This window comes from Mirounga angustirostris, unplaced genomic scaffold (genome assembly GCF_029215605.1).
Source record: "Mirounga angustirostris isolate CCGP_5_RB_7025 unplaced genomic scaffold, mMirAng1.0.hap1 SCAF_2, whole genome shotgun sequence".
Taxonomy (NCBI): Eukaryota; Metazoa; Chordata; class Mammalia; order Carnivora; family Phocidae; genus Mirounga; species Mirounga angustirostris.
This window is the reverse complement of record NW_026991710.1, coordinates 114104006-114129379: the sequence shown is the minus strand read 5'-3', so window position 1 is coordinate 114129379 and position 25374 is coordinate 114104006.

Here is a 25374-nt window from a genome sequence, read left to right as displayed (position 1 = left end):
TCGGTTGGTTAAGCTTCTGACTCATGATTTTGGCTCAAGTCATTATCTCAGGTGAGATTGAGTCCCACATCGCCGAGGTGGTGAGTATGGAGCCTGCTTGGGATTCTCTGTCTCTGTCCCCATCTGCCCCTTCCATGCACCCCCCCCAACTTGCATGCACTCGTGCTCTCTCACTCAAAAATAATAATAATAAAAAAAATCTCATCAAGTCACAGGCAGGATTAATTAAAAAAATGCCTTTAGCATCAGAGTGAATTGAATACCTTGAATTCCAAGGATAAAGACAATAATCCACAGCCTCCAGTAAATTACACAAATTACTTCTGAAAGAAAATGAAACTATCATCGGCTTTTCACTGGTAGTAATACAAGGTAGAAGTCAGTGGGACAGAGAAATATACTCAATCTGCTAATAATATACTCACATAAGGTAAAATTTTTCTTTTAGGGCAAAAGAAAATATTTAAGAAAACAAAATTATTTTAGATTGTATATTAATGGCATATGCCACAGAGGAAAATAGTTGAAAGACTAATTTGACCAACTGGAAACAGAACAAAACCGGAAATATCAAGGTAGGGAAAAGGGGGAGAGAAAATAATTATGATTAATAAATTTTAACACCCGTTAATCTTAGTATATGTTAATGGAAGAATGATTAGACGTTTAAAAAGGGCAGTGTTGTAAGTGTATACTATAAGGGAAAACCTAATAATAACTTGTACCAGTTATTAAGCAAGATAACAACACCTAGGAGCTGGGTTGTAGTTTGAGGTGGGGAAAAAAGACTCTCTAAAGGTCCACTGTGAAAAGCGGGCTAAAGAGTGGGTCAGAAACAAAAGGCAAATAAAGTATTTAGTGGAGATAAATAAATATAAGTAACAGAAAGTTTCCACTTTTTACCATGAAGAGTAATAAATACTGAATGGAAAGCAACAAATTCGTATTAGAAGGGATCTTAGAGAAGGTGACTGTCATTGCCATTGGAAATATGAATTGTCCAATTTATTGACAAGTGATCTAGCAATAGCAATCACACTTAACAATGTCCATGTTTTAGACTCAGTACCTTCATTTCTTGGCTATCTATTCTATAAAAGTAAAGGATTAAGAAGAAAAATGCAGAAGGTACAGAAGTGAAGATATTTATTTCAGCTGTGTTCATAGGAGTAAATAAAACCCGGAAATAATCTGAATGTCCATGAAGAGAGGAATGGTGTAAAATCATTGTGAAATCACCATACTTTAGTTTCATATGAAGCTCCTGAAACGATTAAATTACATACATTTTTTATTTACTCAAAGATATGTACCATATGTATGTTTTCATGCAGGTAAATCAGGTAGTGGAAAAAGGTATGTATATGATCTGTTTTTAGGATTAAACAGGACCCAAAATGTGTAAAACATGTTTTGTATATACTGTGTATATTGTTATAAAGGTATCTGAGTTCTGTAAAAAGAAAATGATCTTGGAATGGTTTTCTGGCTTGCATATTTCTGGAATTTTCTGAAACATTATTCTGCTGCATTTCTACACAGATTCAGCACTGATAATGTGAAAAAAAAAGAGGATTTTTAGATGGCTTTATGTTATCAGATTTTCAACTAAACTCAATTCAACTAGATTTGTTATTTTTTTGTTAAATGTGTATGTTTTTAAATCCACACACAACCAGGTTTTGCAATTGATTTGGATTGAGCTAAATTTATTTATCGGTATTTAGAAGAACTAAAGGGTGTGTTTGTATATGTGTGTATATATATACACACACATATATACACACATATGAATGTATAAAATAACATAAAGAACTAAAATTACTCTTGTACTAATAGTAATAGAAAATTAGATTAGACTCAAAATCTTGGATAACCCATTAAAATGACCATGAATTCATGAAATTAGCAGGGAATTAATTGACTGTCATGATTTTTTTTTTTCTTTCTCATTCACATTTTTCAGTTGCTGAAAATTTCCAATAGGCTCAATTGTGCTAATATTATTTGAGGTTAACAAAATGATCAGGAGTCATTCTTAGGTTTCCAGGTGAGTGATTAATTAAAATCTGTATCTCAATTGATGAACTATTATCTACATAATTCCACCTTCCATGTGTAAGAGTAGCCTAAAGTAACCATTTCTAAATTTTAGTAACAATGAAACATGTTTTAACATAGTCAATCAAATTGATTGGGCATGCAATTCAATTTTATGAAATAATATGCACTGAATTCAGTAGAATTAGTTGTTATAAAATTTTCTGACAGGAAGTATTAGCTTTCTTAAACTCTTTATTTTATTGTCTCAAAATTAATTCATATTTTTCCACAAATCTTTTACAGCCACTCTGTCTTTCTCCCTTTCATTCCAGAAGCATTTCATTAGATTTCACAAATGAGCGAGCCTGTGAACAGTGAACTGAAATAAATGTGGTTTGATTCACTACTTCCCTTTCATTAGGCTAACATGTATTAGATTACTTCTGTTAATCCAAGTGTATAGAATTTAAAAAAGAAAAGACTTCTTTTAAAAAGGTTGTAAAACCAAACATAGATTTGAGCCAAATATCCATTATTATTCCAAAAATTAATGCAAGTATAAATTTGGTCTTTTCCAAAAATGCTTAGTAACATGTATTATGAGAGCCAGTATTTAAACTCCATTTGTTGATTTAATGTTTGGATGCATATTAATAAGACATCTAAATCAAATATCTCTTATTAGTAAAAACAATTTTCGCATGTTAATTGCTACAATAAGTGGCTATTTTAAGGCACATCATAACATGTTTAGATATAATTAGGAACAAGTAATCCTTTGAAAGGGCAAAAGTGAGGGGCACCTGGGTGGCTCAGACGGTTAAGCGTCTGCCTTCAGCTCAGGTGATGATCTCCAGGTCCGGGGATCGAGCTCCACATCAGGCTCCCTGCTCCGCAGGGAGTCTGTTTCTCCCTCTTCCTCTGCCTCTCTCCACTGCTCCTGCTTTCTCTCTCTCTCTCCTCTCTGTCTCAAATGAATAAATAAAAAAAAAAAAAAAATGAAAGGGCAAAAGTGATTTTGCAATTTTTGAAAATGATTTACCAATTGTATTCAAAATAAAAAAAACTAGTGATCTCAAAGTTAAATGAACAAGGTTGAGTTTAATCAAGTTAGTATTTTTTTCTGTTTATCTCATATTTCCCTTTAGTGTTCAGGATCGTATCAGAAGGGTAGATCATGGGTTTCTAGAACTCTCTAGTTTGATATGAATTAAGATGTTCATCAGTGGGTGCCTGGGTGGCTCAGACGGTTAAGCGTCTACCTTCGGCTCAGGTCATGATCCCAGGGTCCTGGGATCAAGTCCCGCATCGGGCTCCCTGCTCCTTGGGAGCCTGCTTCTCCCTCTGCTTCTCTCTCTCTCTCTCTCTCTCTGTCTCTCATGAATAAATAAATATATAAAATCTTAAAAAAAAAGATGTTCATCAGTTATTTATTTTATTTTGAAAGTATTTTATTTTGAATGTGAACACAAAATTTTATATAAATTTATAATGATACAGATATTTAAATTCAGTATCTTCTTTTTTAGGTCATGTTTCCCAATATTGTCAATCCGGTATTTAGAATTATGTAATATTTTTAATATAGTTACATAAACATTTATACTATAATTGATATTTACACTATTATACTATGTTCACTCATTCTGAATATATGGCTTATTTTTTTTCTTTTTACTTTACAAAAACGATACCTCATTACCTATATTTACACATCTCAACTTTCTTTTACAAAATGGAAATTGATCAGAGTAACTGATATATCTATCAGTGATTCTTTACGTGGCTACATGGTATTCCATGGCATGGATATACTCTGATTTATTTTCCCATAACTCTATATTTATCCTTGTTTTGTGCTGTAAACACTGGAATTGTAAATATCATTGTAAATGTGTCCTTGCACACTACATTTGTTTCTGCGTAAAAGGTTTTTAATTTCTTAATTAAATGTATAAAATCTTAATATTCTCAATTTCATATTGTCAGATTACATCAAAGTAACTATAAGACATTGCATTACCGACAGTATTAAGTGAGAGTATTCTCTTCTCCTTCATTCTCTGACAGTAATAGAAGTTATAGCTCATTTTAACTTTTGCCTTTCTGATGAGTGTTAAGTGATATGTCATTATCCTGTAAGAGGTATGTTATTATCAAACAGTCATTCTCTCACTACTTGTGAGTTCAGCTCTTTTGTACCTTTATTGGAACTCTTACTTTTGTTAGAAATGTAAAATGGTATAACTATTTTGGAAAACATATTGGCATTTTCTCTAAAAATTAACTGTAAACCGACCATATGTTTCAGCCATTTCTTTCCTACGTATTTACCAAAAAATGAAACCATACCTCTATACGAAGACTTGAACATGAATGTTCATGGCAGCTTTATATTTAATTCTCCAAAACCTGAAATAACACCAAAGTCCCTCACAGGTGAATGGATACATTTTGATATACTCATACAATGAAACTCTACCCATAAATAACAAGAATGAACTACTGATACACACACAACATGGGTGAATCCCAAATCACTACACTGAGTGAAAGAAGTGGGACAGCGGAAGAGTGCATACTAAATGATTCCATTCATATAAAATTCTAGGAAATGCAAACAAATCTATAATGACAGGAAGTGGACTAGAATTTGCCTAAGCACTGTGGGAGAGTCAGAGCGAGTGTAGAAGGATTACATTAAGGCAGGACTAATCTGTTAGGAGTGACGAATATGTTTATGGCCTTGATTTTGGCGATATATCAAAATTATCAAATTATACCATTTAAATATGTAAAATTTGTCATATGCCTCTTATAGCTCAATAAATCTGTTTTTAAGAACTTTTAAAAAGCAAAAATAGGGACACCTGGGTGGCTCAGTCGTTTGAGTGTCCAGCTCTTGATTTTGGCTCTGGTCATGATCTCAGGGTTGTGGAATCAAGCCCTGCTTTGGGCTCGGTGCTCAGCAAGGAGTCTGCTTGAGATTTTCTCTCGCCTTCTCCCTCTGTCGCTACCCCCACTGGTGTGTCTGTGTGTGCTCTCTCTCTTTCTCTTTCTAAAACAAATACATCTTAAAAAAAGTAAACCTAAAAGAAGCAAAAATAAACTACTTATTTCAGGTTTTGTTTTTTTTTTTTAGATTTTATTTATTCATGAGAGGGAGAGAGAGAGCACAAGCAGGGGGAGGGACAAAGGGAGAGGGAGAAGCAGGCTCCGCTTCCCCAGCTAGCAGGGAGCCCGGCTTGGGTCTCAACCCCAGGACCCTGGGATCACAACCTAGTGGAAGGCAGACACTTAACTGACTAAGCCACCCAGGCGCCCCCCTCCCTTCAGCTTGTATGATCAATGTTAAAATGTAATATTCAATCATTATGAAATAATTTATATTTGAAAAAATACTACCTTATGTATTTACATACAAAAATGTTAAATAGTACCTACATTTTTCAGACTTTGAGCTTGAATGGATTAAACATTCAAAAAGTACATAAATTTTCAAATCATCTAAATTCAAAGTAAATTCAAAAAGCAATAAATGCAATGCTAAGTAAAATAAATTCATTAATATTTGAGTTATCCTGGTTTTGCAGTCAAGTCTCAGGATCAGAATCTCAGCTGCACTACTTACTAGTAGTTAGAACATAATATAGCCACAGGGCGCTTGGGTGGCACAATCAGTTAAGTGTCTGACTATTGATTTCAGCTCAGGTCATGATCTAAGGATCATGATCTCAGTTTTGTGAGATCAAGCTCCATGTCAGGCTCCACACTCAACACAGAGTGTTTGAAATTCTCTCTCCCTCTCCCTCTGCCCCTCCCACTCATGGCTCTCTCCAAAATAAATAAATAAATCTTAAAAAAATAAAAGAGCATAGTATAGTCATTTAATTTTTCCATGGCCCATATGTAAAATGGGAATAACAATAATACCTAACTTACATAATTGTGGTAAGGATGACATGAACAAATATATGTAAATATTATAACACAGTCATTCTAATAAATGATAAATCAATGTAATAAATACAAAATAATTATTATTTTATTAGAACCTTTGATGAAAGTCTATGCTATTTTTAATTGCTTTGTTCTTTACCTTGTTTACCTTGTTTACCTTCTCTAAGTTGGGCAGTTGGCTTCAGTCACCTAACATTTTGTCCTATTGTGTACCTTAAGAGGAAAGTAAATGAAGATATGTAAATTTAATGACAGGTTAAATATTGTCTCTTTTTGTCCCAGCACAGTACAATGCAATATATAGTAGAAAAAGGAAATACAGTTTTAATGATCACAGATGTTGGTCCTTAAATACTTTCAAGTCTACTGAAGAGCTATGCAAAGCATACTTTGAATACTTTATTAATTAAACTGCACAACCTATTAAGTGTTATACAAACAGATGTTCTTTTTTTTTAACAACATAAAAAGCAATTGTGATTCAGGAAATGTAATTTTTCCAAATCATAAATGACATGGAGGCAGAAATCAAGTCAAGGTATAGAATATCTGTAAGATAAGAAAGCACATGTATATAGCTAATTTAAAGGATGAGGGAGAACATCAAAAGACAATTAATGTATTTTCTTATTTCATACACTGATGTCACCATGACTTTCTTTTGGAAATATCAGCGGTATCTTCAAATAGGATACCAATTTATCAAAATATTCATCAATATATTAATCTATATTTATAAAAATATTAAATATAATGACATTACTTTTACCTTCCTCAAATTCTCTGTAACAGTCATATCATTCTAAGAGTCTAAAATAGGTTCTTAGGAAAGTTAATTAACTTTAAAAAGTTCCATTTGTATTCTGAAGACCACTTAGGGTAGTTTTCCTGGGGCCCCTGGGTGGCTCAGTTGGTTAAGTATCTGCCTTCGGCTCAGGTCATGATCCCAGGGCCCTGGGATGGAGCCCCACATTGGGCTCCCTGCTCAGTGGGGAGTCTGCTTTTCCCTCTCCCTTTGCTCCCCCCCCCCACTTGTGGTCTCTCCCTTTCTGTCAAATAAATAAATAAAATCTTTTTTTAAAAAAGGCTAGTTTTACTTATGGAAATAGTTTATTATGAAGATAATCTTAGGTATAGTCTTGTTTGAGCACCTATGGTATTGTCCAGAAAACAATTCCATCAATTAAAATTATAACAAAACTGATTTAAATATTTTATTTTAGTTTCTTTCCAGATTCAAGAACACTTACACAATCATTTAAAATATATATTATTATTTAAACATTTTAAATTAAGCTTTATGGGCTAAGGCAAATAGAAACATTATAGGATAAATATTCTAATAAATTTAATAATTATATTGGGAGATGATGAAGCAATGTGTCCAATTTTAAATATCTTAGTAATTAAACTTTCCATTTATAGCTTTCAAATTTAAAAAATGTTGAGCTTATTATAATTATAATGAAATATTGCACACAATTATATGAACTTTAATAATTGATATCAGTGTATCGTCCATGAAACTTTATGGAATGTTGAAAAGAAGTAATTAGAGGAAAGAAAGAGTTTATGTTAGGAGGTTAATGCCTTCAAAACTATATAGAAGACATAAAATTTTGGGACAGTTGCTATTTGACCTTTAATTCTAACAATGAGAACATTATTTTATGCTGATTTTAGTTATTAGGGAAAAAAACCTCAACTTTTTGGAAGTTGATGTTACTTCATTTTAGTAGCCTTCAGTGATGGTAGAACTTGAATCTTCCAAGACTGTCTACAATTTTAAGCATTACTTTACTGATCCAATCTTCAAAATAAATATCATTTAATAACAAGAGGTATTTTAAAGGCACATTGACTCTGTTCCTACATTTTGCTAGATGATATATAGAGTGATTTCTCTGACACAAAAAGCAGGGTCCAAATGAATAGCAACAGGAAGTGGTATCCATTGTGACAAACTCTCAAGACATTCATATTATTGTTCTTTTCTTCATGATTCTGGTCAAACAAAACATTCTTCATTTAATTAAGATTTGATTAGGATTGAAGAAATCATATTAACTTTTTACAGGTACAAGAAAAGCCCCAATGGCCAGTGTAGGACATTTTGAATTAAATTTTATAATGAAGATATGGGGTTGCTATTAGCAAAGGCATCATTGTGTAGATGAATACAATAAATAAATAGGCATAGTCATAATTCTTTTTGTATTATATTTGTTTTTAGTAAAACATATATGAATGGGCCAATATCCTTCTATTACATATCTTAAATGCATTATTTAGGAACATGATTTTTTAACACCTCATTCCCTTTTAGGTCCACTTCACTTGTTTTCATAGATGGTAATATTTTATTCCATCACAATTTGACTGCTTTAACTTTCTTTCTTTTTCTTTTTCTTTTTTTTTTCCAGTTGCAAACAAGATTAACATGAATTGCTTTGTACACATATCCGTGAGCATCTATACAAAAATTAGAATAGGACAAAATAATAAGGAATGTTGATGGCAGTGTGTTGCATTTACTGACACTGACAATTTTTTATAATTAGAAAGCTAGGTTCTTATGTAAAATATGATTATTTTCTCCTATAATCTGTCCTTCCAGTTTTTAAAAATGCCATTATATTCCCTTAGTTATAAAAACTAGAGAAGGTAGCAAGGATATAGCCAGGCCAAATAACCAAGAAACAAATATCATTTTCTTCTCAAATAAATCATTCTATAGGAGCAGAACAAAAATTGGAATTAAAAAAACCTTTTATTAAAGAATTTACCAAAAACTCCCTACTAAGTAAAAGGACTGTGTTACATTTAATTATATTGGATGAGATAACCATGAATTAATAACAGAGGGCTACAAGTGATTGGTAAGAGGATTATGAAGGGGAAGGTATAACTTCCAAACTGGTGGGCAAAGGGATAGGGAAACACTATGTTAGATAATACTTTAAGTGTTACAGAATCTTAAATTTAAACAGGCATATGACTAGAAGTTTTGTTGCCAAAGAAAGCTGGGAGGTTAGTTCCCAAGAGAATGAGACATTAATATTATTATGATGTACCTCCCAAGATTCAAGGGTGCTTTGTATGCCTGAGAACTTCATTTCATGTGCAGATAGAAGAATGAGCTCTTTCTCAGGGAAAGGGCATATTAACCATATCCTTTACTAAATACAATCAGAATTCCAGTTTACTATTATAGCTGGGTGAATAAAACTGTACAGTGTACCAGAACACTCATGGTCACATAAATGATCAGACCTCAATCTCTCTCTCTCTCTCTCTCTCTCACATACACACACACACACACACACACACACACACACACACACACAATCTATCTATCTTTATGCAGATCTGTATGGGAATTATTTTAAAATTAGAATGTTACTGAGCATTGAATCAGGTAAGAGGGGCTAGATAAGTGAATATTTTGATGACATCAGACCAAGATATATCCATTTCTGAAGGAGGGATTGAGATACTCAAATTCTATTGATTTATGCTCATTTATTATGGATAGAATTTGTGTGGATGGTAAGAACTTCTTTTCAGTAGCTGTTCCTCTATGTCTGCAAGGTTGTCTTGTGCATAATATATTTCTTCCCAATATATTAATACACTCTATCAGGTTAAATCTGATACTGTCTTCCTGTCAGAAAACTTTTCCTATGTCAACTTTTGTTTATAATGCAATTATTTGTAGCTCATATAATACAATCTTTACCTAAAGTTAGGTCCCACTGAAAGCCCAATGTACTGATAACTGATGAACACACATTCAAAGATGAAATCAGGGGACCCTTGGGACACCTGGGTGGCTCAGTGGGCTAAGCGTCTGCCTTCAGCTCAGGTCATGACCGCAGGGTCCTGCGATCGAGCTCCACATTGGGCTCCTTGCTCAGCAGAGAGCCTGCTTCTCCTTCTGCCTGCCGCTCCCCCTGCTTGTGTTCTCTCTCTCTCTCTGACAAATAAATAAATAAAATCCTTAAAAAAAGATGAAATCAGGATGAAAACTGATTTTATGGTAACCTTAATAGATGTATTTCTACTTGTTTAGGATGTCTAGATATGTAAGGAAGATGAGAAATAGAAAATCTTATGTGAAATTTTCTGGTTCATGATTTGTAATATTTTGGAATTTAAACAAGGGGTTGGCCATGACTTTATTAGAGAGCAATATGTATAATGTATCCATTTATTAAAATATGGATACTTATTTAGTTGAGCATTTTGTTTCTTATTATTATGATATATGATATTTACATTAATGGAATTTCACTAAACTGGGAAATATGAAGTGCTTTCCAGATTCACTCCTACACTGGGAGTCTAAGGCATTGGGGAAATACATCACCATGTGCTCAGCATGACCTATGGATTTTAGTGGATCACAATATAAATAAAATTTGCTCAAAACATAGATGTGCCAACAAGATTGAATGGTATACATGGAGAGCAGAATTATGTGTTACAAAAGAAAGGTCTACATTTTTGTTTAGACTAGAGGGGACCATAAATGCCCACTATGAGCTATACTTAGCTCCCACTGCCATTTTATCCATAAGCTTTAGCTTTAGTAAGCAATTTTCTATTCCTTAGCACAATATGATCACATTTCAGACATTTTAGCTAAGTTGTCTATGCTTTAATGTTTTACAAACCCTCATCTACTCTTTCGTTAAGCTGAAGTTAATCTGTTATCTTGTCTCTGAACTCTATTCTTGAATGCTCTCTCCCATTACAGGACACCGTGCGTATGTGACTGTATTGTAATTAGTTTCAATTGTTTACGAACTATTTAGGTACAAAGATTATCTTGCCCTTTATTGCTTCATAGACAACATCACCATGCCTAATACATGATTTTCACTCTTAAACTAAACATTCAAACAAATAAACTAAATGAGTGAACAATATTACTGGCTCCTAACTTTTCAATTTTCAAGACTTTGGTTTGATATACATGGCTATTAGCATGGAATCCTTTGTTGTTTATTTATACATGTGTATGCATTACCTCTTCTTTCTCAGATAAATGCATTTCAGGAGATTAAAAAAAGACTGTGCAAGATGACAATTTGATGTCAGTATTGTGTGCTCTATTTTAGTATACATTAAGCCTAGTGTCATACATCTGCCTTTATTTCTAGTTAGAAACAATTTCGAAACTCTACAGAATTACACAGAGTAAAACTTTTCTTTTACTAATATACATTATATCTATAATAGGTTTTGATAGCTGATGTGTTATTGCTGAAACATTATCCAAAAACATAAGTTTAAAGTAAAATATATTGCATGAATAAATTTTTCTCTGAAATTTGCAGAGTATATTGCCTAGTTTCAGATGAAGTTCCTAGGAGAATGTCAACAACTTCTAAGAATATTATGAATAATACTTCATGATAAGAAGCTGGTAACTTTTGAAACTCATACACTACAATGTGGCTTAACATAATATATATGCATATCGTGTGTGTGTGTGTATGTGTGTGTGTTTGTAATGGAGGTTTTCCTTATCTATTGTAGCTGACATCCATTTGATGTTTCAGGAAGCAGACTAATTTCTTCATTTCTTCGTGTGGTCCTGTAAAGATCTAATATTTTTATTTGTAATTTCACAAGAGAGACAAACATAATTAATAATCAATAACAGATACTGCCCATTGTTTTTATTTCAAACTTACTCATTTTTTCCTCCTGCAATATTTAATTTGTCTTTAATCCCATGCAGTGTATTTTTCACTTCAGCTATTATAGTTTTCATGTCAAGAATTTCAATTTGGATCTTTTTTGACATCTTAAGTTTTGAACTTAAGTTTTGAACACATGAAATGCAATCTACTTAAGTTCTGAACACATGAAATGCAATCTAACATCTGTTTTAATACCCATGCCTGCTAATTCTAATATCTGTGTCAGTTATGGCTCAGTTTTAATTGGTCAACTTTCCTCCGAATTATGGATCATGTTTCCCTATACCTTTAAGTGTCTGGTGACTTTTTTATTGGGTCCTAGTGATTATACATTTTGCCTTGTTTGTGCTGGATATTTTTGCATTCTTATATTCTGAAGCTTTGTTCTGACATGCAATTAAGCTACGTTGGAAACAGTTTGGCTATATCAGGTCTTGTTCTTAAAGATTTGTTAGGCAAGACAACGACAGTTTTTAATACGGGGCTAATTGTTCCCTGTTACTGAAACAAGACTCTTCTATGTGCTCTGCCTAATCCTCCTCGAATTATGAGGTTTTCCAACTTGGTGGATGGGAACAGGCAGTTCCTGGCCCTTCGTAAGTGCCATTTATTTATCCTTTAATGTTTTTGGGTGGTTCTTTCTCCAGCCACAGATAGTTCCCCCAAAGATGAGTAATTTTTCTTCTCTCATCTTTAGCTTTCTCACATGTCAATATGGGAGGTTGGATTTTATGATCTGAGATTCCATATCAATTTTAAATATTCTACTAATTTTGACAATTTTCCAAAGCATGTGAGGGCAATATCTAAAACAATTGTTTAGAAATTGTGCATTTTTTTAAATTGGCTTCAAATACTTCAACACTCCTATCATTGAAAGATAGCGTCTGGGTCTCCTGCCTTCGTGTGTGCATGAACTTAAAACTTTCAAGCAATAGGGTATGACAGAAGTTTACCGTGTGACTTGTGAGCCTATGTCATAAAAGACTATGCAACTCCCACTCAATCATGGTAACATTCATGTTGTGGTCCCTCAGTGGCCATGTAAGATATTTGACTATCTACTCAGTGAAATCCCATGAGGGGTCCAAGACCCACGGCAAAGTCTTGAATTTACTCTTGTTGAGAATTCTAGTTGAGTTGCATCTTTGTGTTATTCCAGCCTGGCCACTACACATGTGAATGAAGCAGACTCCAGATCATTCCAGATTTCATGTACTCCCAGCTGAGGCTCCCAATATAATGGAAAGAAAACAGGTATTTCCTTGATTCCTTGTATAAATTCCAGACTCACAGAATTTATGACCATAATAAAATGGTTGCTTTATGCTAGAAATTTTTAGATGTTTTGCTATGTGGCAATAGTAATCAGAAGAACAGTTATGAAGGTAATTAGTTTTATCACTTTACTAAATTGATACGATATTCTATAGAGTTAAATGTCAAATTAAGGTTCTTGTTTCAACTGAAACCTGCAAATTTTATGTTCAATTAAGATAACTTCCCTGACAGGGCGCCTGGGTGGCTCAGTTGTTAAGCATCTGCCTTCGGCTCAGGTCATGATCCCAGGGTCCTGGGATCGTGCCCCGCGTTGAGCTCCCAGCTCCGCGGAAAGCCTACTTCTCTCTCTCCCACTCCCCCTGCTTGTGTTCCCTCTCTAGCTCTCTCTCTCTGTGTCAAATAAATAAATAAAATCTTTTTTTTTTTTTTTAAGATTTTATTTATTCACAAGAGACAGACAGAGAGAGGTAGAGGGAGAAGCAGGCTCCCAAGGAGCAGGGAGCCCGATGCGGGACTCGACCCCAGGACCCCGGGATCATGACCTGAGCCTAAGGCAGACGCTTAACCATCTGAGCCACCCAGGCGCCCTAAATAAATAAAATCTTTAAAAAAATAAGATAATGTAGTGTTCCATGATTCATTGTTTGCCTATAACACCCAGTGCTCCATGAAGAATGTGTCCTCTCTCATACCCATTACTAGGCTAACCCATCCCCCCACCCCCTCCCCTCTAGAACCCTCTGTTTTTATATGCAAACAACGAATCATGGAACACTTCATCTAAAACTAATGATGTAATGTATGGGGATTAACAGAAGAATAAAAAATAAATTAAAAAAAAACTAATGATGTAATGTATGGTGATTAACATAACATAATAATAAGAATAAATAAATAAAAATAAATAAATAAATAAGGTAACCTCCCTGATAGTCTTTAACTGCAAAATTTAAATGTTTATTTTTAAAGTTATACTAAAAACAACAGCATAATGAAAGGGAAATAGCTTACATACTGTATAAGTATTTTTTTATGTCACAAAACTGCAAGACATGATAGTACTATTAAATATAATATTGTGTTGAGGAGGAAAGTACAGGATATACTATAACTATCATGAACATTTGGATGAAGTTCAGCTGGACGCTCATTAGGAAGAAAAGAGGGAAATAGTATATTATTACACATTATGAAGTCATGATAAACAGATGGTGCTTCACTTAAAAAAAAACACATTGTATAAAATAATAAGAACCACATCAAGGCAACAGGAAAACATGGAACATAGTTACTATAGCATAGCCAATAGAAAATATATTGATTATATGTTGGAGATTTTTAAACTTAACTTTTAAGTTATTTTTTTTTCATTTCACAATAATTTTTTCTAGTAAGTCCACATGGAAATTTAAACTGAGTCATTTAATTCAATGAGTTTCTTTTAAGCACACAACTCGCAAAATTTGCAAGTGGATTTAGAGTGACCTAAAAACTCAATATGACCATATATGAAGAGTTGAAACTAAATGGCAACCTTTCACAAAAATATGTTTCTTACTAGATTTCATTGGCTTTTGCCAATTTATGACAGGTCCTGAAATTATCAAAACCAGAGAACATTTTTGAAGCCCTATTGAGTCACTTGCTTGTCCATGTTTTCTGTTGTCAAACTTTAGCTTCTTACTAGACTGGATTTCTTACAGGATAGGAGATCTTAACTAGCTTATTTTGTCTTTAGTGCTATATGTCAATACAGTACCACAATATATGAAGTATTGGTCATACAGTTTCTAGCAATTCCTCATACGCATAATGTATTGAGACCTAAAGTGCTTCATTTGAGCCATTCAGAGGCACAATTTGTCTCACGCATCTTTTGAATCCCAGAAAAATTTTAAAAACAGTATCTTCCACATTATTCAGGGAGTTTTACTGAGTTTTCCTGGGTATCTCCCATGTATGCGTGAGGTATACATGTAATGAAATTGGATTGTTTGAGTTAGTCTTTTATTACAGGGGAGTCTCAGTCATGAAACCTAGATGAGTAGAAGGAAAATTATGTTTCCTCTCCTACAATATACTATTTTGAACTAAAGTAACTTTATAAATTATCTGCATAGGAAAAAGTTGCAAGATACATATGTGAAAATACTACAGTCTTAATATTTTGTTACTTAAGTTGGATATTTTCTGTTGAAAGTCTCTGTAGTTGGTCAGAACAACATAAAAGTGTTCACTAAGGAAATTAGGAATTTAAATCAAAGTTTGCTTCTGTTAGGCTTTGGTCTACTGCAGAGGCAATTTGATAACAAACAAAAATGGTACTGGAGAGATATTTTACAAATGCTTTAGTTAACACATTTAAATATACCTTATACGTAGAGCAAATTGTCTTAATACTAATAAATGTATACCATTTCATAAAGGATGAGAGTCTAATTTTCAGGAGGATAAAACCAATTTGTGCAAAATGACCTTTCATAGAAGCATACTGTTTGAACTGGTCTGTTTAGTTGTAGCAAAAGGAAGTCTCTAGCTGATCCCTTTGATTTCCCTAGCTGGTTTGTTTGATTACCCTCATATGGATAATTCAAAAACCATATGGGGGGAATTTACTCTTTTAGTATTTGCAACTAAAACCTGCTGGGATACTTGGATCTTAAAGCTTATAAGCAAACACGGGGGAAAGCCACATCATTTTTATTTCCGGGCAAGGAATGAATTTTGTAAGACTAAGAATGAAAAGAACACATAATGTTTTGGGGAACATATAATGTAACTCGAAGGTATTTTACTCTTCTAGTTTGATTTATGTGTCAGTTTTGGTTCTCTGTTAATTGGTTTACAAAATATTTCATTTATCTTCCTTCATTTGATAATATGTCTTCATAAGACTCATGCAGTCTTACAAACATATGCTTGTTTTTTGATATATTAATTATATCCCATCTGAGCAGTGATAAAAGAAATATCAATATGGTAGTCCAGTCCCAGATTTATTTATATATTAATTTATAAATTTTATTGTATGGCTAATATTTGCAAAATGAACAAAACAGAAATGTCACTTGTCATTATGCATCTGTGGGAAACAAAGTACTTTTACCATAATTTTAGGTAGAGTGTTGTAAGGAAAACAGAACAGATTAAAAAGGAATGTATAGTAAATAGGTCTTTGATTCTCTGACTCCAACTAGCAGTCCAACAGTTTAATAAATTCTGACGCTAGCTATCCTGAGTTAGTGCAGATCCCACAGATTGAGGGCTCGGTCCCACAAGACTGTCCCCACATCAGATGCCAGTCATAAGTTGTAGGTCACCCGTATTTTTGACCAACTGGCTATATACCAGGGGTTCAGTAATTTGTCAGCACAACTTACGGGACTCAGAAAAAAACATTTTACTTATATTTACTGGCTTATAAAGAATACAACTTAGGACAGCCAGGTGGAGGAGATGCACAGGGCAAAGTTTAGGTGGCGGCAGGTTGCCCAGAGCTTCCACACTCTCTGTGGGCACGCCACCCTCCTCGCACACTTGATGTGTTCACCAACATAGAAACTCTGAACCTTGATGTTTGGGGGTTTATATGGAAGTCTCATTATGTAGGCATGTTTGATTAAATCACTGACCATTGGTTTTGAACTTAATCTCTGTTCTCTATACCTTCTCAGGAGGTTGGGTTGAGGTTAAAAGTTCCAATCCCCTAATCATGGCTTAGTCTTTCTGGGGACCAGCCCCCAGCCTGAAGCTGTGGAGGGGTTTCCACCATCTCATGCCAAAGATGCTCCTATCACTCAAGAGCTTCCAAAGGTTTTAGGAGGTCTGGGCCAAGAACTGGAGCAGAGACCAAATATTTCTTTTTTTTATTATACCACAATAGGTTAAGAGATGCAGTTTTTCATAGGGTGATCAGGAAAGTCTTTTCTCACAAGATTACTATCTAGAGAAGAGAATAACTGAAGAGAAGAGTGAAAAGAGATGAGTGTGACTAAAGATTTTTTAAGCAAAAGAGTGGCTTGTTTTGAATTATGTTTGGAAACTATCACTCCAGCTGCTCTGTAAAACTGTATTGTGGGGACATAGGAATAGAAACTGTGAAATTACTCTCTTATTATTATTATTAAACTTTTGGACATATAGATTTAGCACTTTGGGAGATTTGAATAATGGAAACAAAACTTTTAGCTTAAATGATAGTTCCTCTGGGAAGTCTTCCTTGAATTATTATGCAGAGGTAAGTGCTTTCTTCTTCAGGCCCACAGAACATCATTTTCAAATGTCTGCTAAAAATAGAACATACTGCATTTTTATAGTTATTTGATTATATGTCTATAGCCACCATTAGTAGATTATAAGCCCCTGGAGAACTGATTCTGAGTTTATACATCTTTCTGCCTGGTGGTTACTATATTGTAGGTAATCAATAAATTCTCCTGAATGTGTGAATGGACCTAAGCTTTTAAATATTTCTCTTTTGAGACTTAAATATTTAGTTTGCCACACTACTTGGTTTATCATTATTATCATTATTATTTTTTGCATAAAGAAGGCATCTTTTAAAAATATTTTAAATCTGTTTTATTTAGCACACATATTGAAATGTATATCATTATATTGATGAGATGACTTAGGTAGTAACAACTTCTTTTTCGGTGTGGGATAGTCCAGCAATTTTATGACCTTTATATCAAAGTTTTTCTTTCCTTATGGTTTTAATACAACATATTGTAGCAAACTGAAATGAAATTTTTATTTTACACCATATGGTAGTCTTCCAATACCACTCAGCAACTAGTAAAAATCTGAGGAAAAAAAAAAAGTAATATTCCATTTCACATAGTCTTATTCCATTAGCACTTGCTGAGAAATAAACTTAAATAAAAGATCTTGCATAGTTGGGGTGCCTGGGTGGCTTAGTCATTAAGCATCTGCCTTCAGCTCAGGTCATGATCCCGGGGTCCTGGGATCGAGCCCCACATCGGGCTCCCTGCTCGGCAGGAGGCCTGCTTCTCCCTCTCCCACTCCCCCTGCTTGTGTTCCTTCTCTCGCTGTGTCTCTCTCTGTCAAGTAAATAAATAAAATCTTAAAAAAAAAAAAAAAAAAAGATCTTGCGTAGTCAGTAGAGACCAGAAAACAAATATCTGTTTTTGTGTTTTATAATTCCATAAAAATACAGGATTTTTTATATATGTACTAAAACATGCAGTACTGTTTAATCTTTTAGAAAAGTAGTAAAAAAATATACTAAGTGATAACATGAAATAGGTATTTATAAATTACAACAGTTGTGTCTTAATTGTTCATTTAAATATTCATATATATACATATCCTCTTGTAACTTATTTTAATCTTCTCCATTGTTACTTTTCATTTGTCTCTAATCAATTAAAACAAGAAGAAAAAAAAAAACCTTACACGTTATTTTAAAATTATCTGTTTCAGTATTTCCTTAAAGTCTATATTTGTAATACTTATGAATATGGTTTTTATCATAAGGTTTAACTAGAAACAATTTCTATTTTAAGACTATTACTTTGTAAAATATAAAACAAAACAACTGCAACATACAAAATTCTTCTTTTTAAAGACAAAATTGATACAACATTCTCAATGTCCCTAACAATAGTAATTACATTTTAATTTTTGCAAAATCGACAGTGGTGTGTATCAGCAATGGTGTACAATTAGCATGTCTGTAATGAACTTTTAATAAACTGAGAAAAAATACAATTTACGGAGCATTTAACATATTATTAATTCAAGGTGTTTATACAAATGAGCATTCTTGAATTAAACCAGTTTGACTTGCTATTAAACTTAATAGGTATAATCCCTCTTAGTACTTGAATTTGGAACAAAACAACACTTAAGTAAGTATGTATTTTAAATAAAGATCTAGGTCAGAATGGAAACCATCACTAATAAAGGAAATTTAGACCATAAAATCTACTTACACAAATGTTTCTCCCTAGTTTTTAATTCATTGCTAGGCAGTAAATTAAATGTGCCTTTCCTTCCAGGTACCAGAATACAACTGGGTGACAAATTTTATGTTTCCCTATAGCTTGGAGAAAATAAATATCAGTGAATGTATGCTTTCAAAATATGTAATCACCACTGGTCAGTTATTACATTTGTTTGATGTTATTTTAAATTAAACAGAAAACATTAGATCTATTCTATTTGATTATTTTTAGCAGAGAAATCTTTAGGCAGAATTATAAATTAAACTCTTGCTTTCTTTAGAAGGACATTCATTTCTTGAGGCTTATCGACGTTGGTCTAATTTAGTTTTAATGCAATGGGGTCACTCAGTTGAAATCACATGGTTTGTGTTTGCATCATGTTCTGCAGGGGTTTACCTCATGAGATTAAGAAATCAATGCTTATACTAGATATTCAGTTTATTGTCTCCCTCGAGTCCATGAGAGCTTATGCATTTCTACTTAGTGAAGCCTGTCGAGAGGGCCAGAGTAGTTACTTTTTCTTCAAAGCAATCATAAGTATCCCTCTGAAACAGTTCTTCCCCAGGGCACAATTAGTATGATTCCCTCCCTCTGCACAGAACTGCTTTTAATCACTTTGAAGTGGCTGTAATTATTTCTTTCTGACCGCTCTTGGGCCTGGATGCACAAAGGTTACGAGGAGTGCCTCAGTATTCTGTCTTCAAACCTATGTCACATACTGAATGAGAGACTCACAGCATCATGTTCTCTATTCCAGTGGGAGGTAACATAGAAAGCAGAGGAGATATACATGGCTTCCTGGACAACAAAAGGATTGAGTTGTGATGTAAGATTCCCTTTCTTAATCTTATGTAAGGTTCAGCAAATATCACTTAAAAAAATAAATAATAAAACAAAACGAAACAAAGCAGAAACTACCTAAATAATCCACCAGTCTCACTTCCAGAGAAATAAAGCCTATTAACAAATAAACATCAACGATTTACTTTTAATGTCAAATTTTATTTTATTTTATTTTTTAAAGATTTTATTTATTTATCTGGCAGAGAGAGAGAGAACAAGTAAGCAGAGAGACAGGCAGAGGGAGAGGGAGAAGCAGGCTCCCCGCTGAGCAGGGAGCCCAATGCGAGGCTCGATCCCAGGACCCTGGGATCATGACCTGAGCCAAAGGCAGACGCTTAACGACTGAGCCACCCAGGTGCTCCGAATGTCAAATTTTAGTACACACTGTTTATATTGGCCCAGAAAACTATTTTTAATACATAGAAGTTCTATTTTTAATGTAACTAATAGGTTAAAATAGCTAAAGAATGCTTTTATGCCCTTAGAAATACTCTGTTCAAAAAAATGTCTTCCACATTTTTGCCTGGAATGCTTATTTACATGCTGGTGTGCAATCATACATCTGTCATTTAGTTTTAATGAAAGGCATGTGCAATGTGAGTCACATATATAATGGTTTATACAACAAGGATAATGCCTGAATTTTATTGTTTTATTTATTTTTGTATGTATGAAGGGTAGAAATGTTTAAAGGTTTAATATCTTATAATAAGGATTATACATTGTTTTACTAGAAAAATACATATTCAGCCAAAATGAGACTATCTAGAATTCCAGAATTTTGCAATTTATAATTAAATTCATATAGTATTTTTCAGTGTCCTTCATAAAATTCACGTTGTTCTCATCCTATCAACATGGTTAAGGAAGCCTCTTTGAAATTTGGTCAATAATCTCTACATTACTAAATCAAACGGTCAACTCCCAAATCTTACTTGATTTAGCAGTACTTGACAGAGTTGATAATTCTGTTTCTTTTGAAATACTTTTTTTCTAGTTTGAATGATACCATGAATACCTGGATTTTTTCCCAACCCTGCTGGCTGCTCTCTTAGTTTTCTTTGGTTCTTTTTCACTCCCTGATCCTTTAAGGGGATTCCTTCCTTGATTTTTTAATTACTGTGAAATAATGAGCTGCCCCCAAAGTCAGTGGTTTAAAATAAGTATGTGTTATTGCTCAGGATTCCATATGTCTTTCAAGTGGTTCTGGGACAGGTTTTGTTGATTTTAATGCTTACTTATACATAGGTGTTCAGCTGTTGTTTGATAGGTGATTGGTCCGAATAGCCTCCATTATATTTCCGGAAGCTGGGCTTGTTCATATGAAAATGACAATCTTTCAAAAGAGAAACCAGAAGTACATAAGGTGTCTAGAGGGCTGGTTTGATACTTCCATTACAATCTTTTGGCCAAATCATGTCACAAGGCTGGCCTAGAATCAAAAGGGTGTGAGTAGGTGTCACCTCTTGTGGGAAGGCTCTATAAAGTCACATCAGAAAGGACATGGATTGAAAGAGAGAAAAGAATTGGGGACACATTTGTAAATGATATTCCCCAACCACTTTTTATTTCTGTTTTTATTTCCTCAGTGATCTTATCCAGTTGCAGAGATGGTTTTAAATTCCATGCTGAGAACTTCTAAATTGTATTTATAACTAGTACATCTCCTTGAAATCTCAGACTTATGTAACCAATTTCTTATTTGATATTTTTAATTGGATGCCAAATAATCTTCTTGCCCACCCTACCAACCTGCTTCTGCAATATTCTTCCCCATCTTGGGTGTTGATATCTGCCTCCTTCAGTTTAGAGGTCAAAAACTTAAAATAATGCTGAAGTCCTCTTTCTCCCATGCTCTAAATTCAGTCCATCAATAATTTACCTATCTGAAAAGTGTGGGGAGGAAAAAATGTTTCCTCTACCATCTTAGGTTACCAGCAGGGGCTCTGTAACAAACAAACAAACAAACAAACAAACAAAAAATAGAAAAAGAGAAGTTTAGTAACATGTGTATCTCATATTTACGTGGAGAAACTCAGGGATGAGTAACTCAAGAGGTAGCTTAGAAGTAAGGTTTATATAAAATCTTTAACACACCAAAAATACATTTGTAAAGAATGCAGGAAAAAGAAGGCAGTTTTAGGCTTCCAAGGGCTGCACACTGAAAAGGTAAATGTCTTGGGGGAAACTAATTGTAGATAAAGGCTAGTTAGTAAAGTTTGTGATAGAGATTCTTCTGGTGCCATCTTTGGACTGATAAGGATCTAAAGTTGTCTCTGGTGATTAAGTTTTGTCCTTCCTGGTAGAGAGGGGAGGGGCACATTTGCAAACTTACATTCTGCTTTTAGGCAAAAAAGGGAAGGGCAGAAAGCTTTTCCTGTATCTGCTTCTCAGTTGCCTTCAGCTGAAAATAATCCTTATATGAAAGTGGCATATTTTGGATAGCAAATTCTGCTATGCTTCAAGACTACTTCTCCCCAGTTTCAGTACTTCCATGTCTAAACCAGCACCTCTCTCCCAACCATATTATTAAAATATCTTCTGTTTTCCTCTTTCTGACCTAGCTCACCTAAAACCTATTCTCCCTAGGCAGCCAGAGTAATTCTGTTAAAATTTAAATCAAATTATATCAGTTTTCTACTTAAAACCTTTCTATAGCTCTGAGATGTTTTTAGTCTAAAAGCAGGTATCTCTTCAATGAGTTTTTCCCCACATCTTTTTTTATTCTTCACGTGACTCTGTTTGGGCATAGTGGAAATCTTGTTCTATGTCAAAGGTGCCTGGTATATTGGTGCCTCAGGACGTTGGTACAGTCATAATTCTATCTGTAATTCTCTTCTTCCATCAGATACATGACTCTCTTTCAGGCTTTGCTCACATTTTACATTTTAAAATATGCCTTTCCTGTTCACCTTATAGTAAATTAACAGTAAATAAACACTATCCATCCTGCTACAATCCCACTTTCAGCACTCCCTCTCCTGTTACCTGATTTACTTGCTTTATTTTTCATTTAACACAATTAACCATCAGACATACACACACACACACACACACACACACATTTTATATTTTGGCCTATCTCACTTCTCGAATTATCAAACTATTTGAATGGAAGCATCTTTTATCTTTCATTGATTGCATAACCATAAGTAAATACTCCATATATTTGCTGGTGAAAAATAAGGGCAAGGAAAATAAAATATTCCAGGTAATTCTTACAACTAAGCAAGTTGTAAGCACAAAGATCAAAAAGAGATCAAACGGGCAAATAACTGGCCATTGTGTATGGAATGCTATTTAGTGGAAAACAAAGGATTTTTTGGATACATGACTAACCATATTAGTGACAAGGCAAAAATCTAAAAATGTATATACCAACTTGTTAAAAGCTATAATAATCTCCCCATATGGGGTGGATGTGGTAGGATTGTTAGGTTTACGAGGGGTGTGTGAGAAGAGTAAATTCCATGTTTTACTAAAATTATTTACATATTTTAAAGTTCCTCAAGATATATAATCAACTTTAATTAACATCTCTAAACATTTTTAAAGTTTCTTTGATGTAATTATTCATAATTATATACTATAGAATGAACTAATCTCATTACTATAATTGAAAGTAAGAATATAACATTGAACATGATGACCAACTGATGCAAATACAAGTCATGCACTGACAAGTACCATTCTGTAAACTGAGTGAATTACAATTACCTGCATTTTCTTGAGTGTACTAGGTGCTTGTGATATTGCTAACATTTTTTGGCTATAATATTTCTATAATGTGTTAATTTTAATTTATAAGTATTATTGTAGTTACTTTAAATAATTCATTAATTAGGTTTCTACTAAGTAGCCTTTAGTCTAAATATAAGATTGTAAAAGTGTCTTTCATTTATTTATAAAAGCTAAAGAAATGACTGGCATTTTCCTTGAAGTTTATTTGTGGCTTGTCAATAGAAAAGAGATATCAGCAAAGCTTTTGAGAATTGCTGGTCTCAAGAGAGGATTCTATTTCCTTATAACCATATTCTCTTTTCATTTTGAAAGCACAGAAGCACACAATCAGCTTTAATTAAGATAAATTTAGAAGCTTCTGTGGATTAAAATGGTAAAAGAAAAGCAAATATAAAAATAATTAGAGCTTAAAATAATAATTTTAATAACCATTGTCAATTCAGATGTTATTACAGTTACTTTGTTTTTGTTTTCGTTGTTTTCTTATGTTTCATACAGGCTTATTTTTATTTGAGTGTTGGTATTTTTATAACTTGTTCATAATTCTATATTTATCACTTATTGAAATGACTATAGTTCACATGTTCTTTTAATGAATACTATAATACTACCATTTATCTTTTTCCTATCAATAGTCAATTTTAGTTCAGAGGATGAATTAGAGCCTGAATGTTGTGTTATCACTGATTGAAGTAATCAAAACCTAACCTAAGTTCATACTCATTCCACAGTCTATCTGAATTTAAAGAAAGCACTCTATTCTTTCATTAGATTTATTATTGTTAGTTTACAATGTTGGGAAGTAAGTTCACATTATCCAGAACCTCAATTTATCTCCAAGATTGTTTATATGCAGTTTCTAGAATTTAATCAAAATCATCAGGCATTGGGGCACCTGGGTGGCTCAGATGGTTAAGCATCTGCCTTTGGCTCAGGTCATGATCTTAGGGTCCTGGGATCAAGCCCTACATCAGGCTCCCTGCTCAGTGGGAAGCCTGCTTCCCTCTCTCCCTCTGCCTCTCCCCCGGCTTGTACTCTTTCTGTCTCTCTCTCTCAAATGAATACATAAAATCTTTAAAAAAATATCACAGGGATAGAAGACAAAACCTGATCAAAAATCAAGAGATAAAATAATCAAAATAAACAGACTCACAGGAATCTAGATAAGGGACTTGTCAGCCATGAACATTAGAATAATTATAGTTAACAATCAATGAAGTAAAAGATAAGATTGTAGAATTTTCTAGAGAACTAGAAACCATAAAAAGAACAACATGGTAAGTCTAGTACTAAAAAATAAAATAAGCTGAAGTATAGAACTCAGGAGCTGTTTTTCACAGTAAGAAAGAAAAGAGGAAATTTTCAATGGACTGAGGGGTGGTCAGAAGAAAATACACAGACTGAAATAAGGAAAGACAAAAAGGCATAATGCAATAAAAGATGTTAAAAGACATACAGACTATAATGAAAAGTTATATATATGGATTGTTAGAAGCAAGGGAGAGAAGCGATATCTGAAGAGATTAAGGTTGGTATTTTCTTATAAAACTAATGAAGAGCTCCAAGCCACAGATTGAAGAAGTCTGATAAATGCCAAACAGGAAAAATAAAAGAAGGCCATACCTAGGCACATCATGATATCACTATTGAAAATCAATAACAGTTTTATAAGCCATTTGATGAAAAAGACCGTTACCTTGAAATGAGCAACACAATATTACTGGAAGCTGTCAACAGCAGCAACAAGCAAGGAGAATAGAAGAGAAGGAGATTATACTTTCAAAGTGCTAAAAAATCGCCAACCTAGAAGTCTATATGCCATAAGT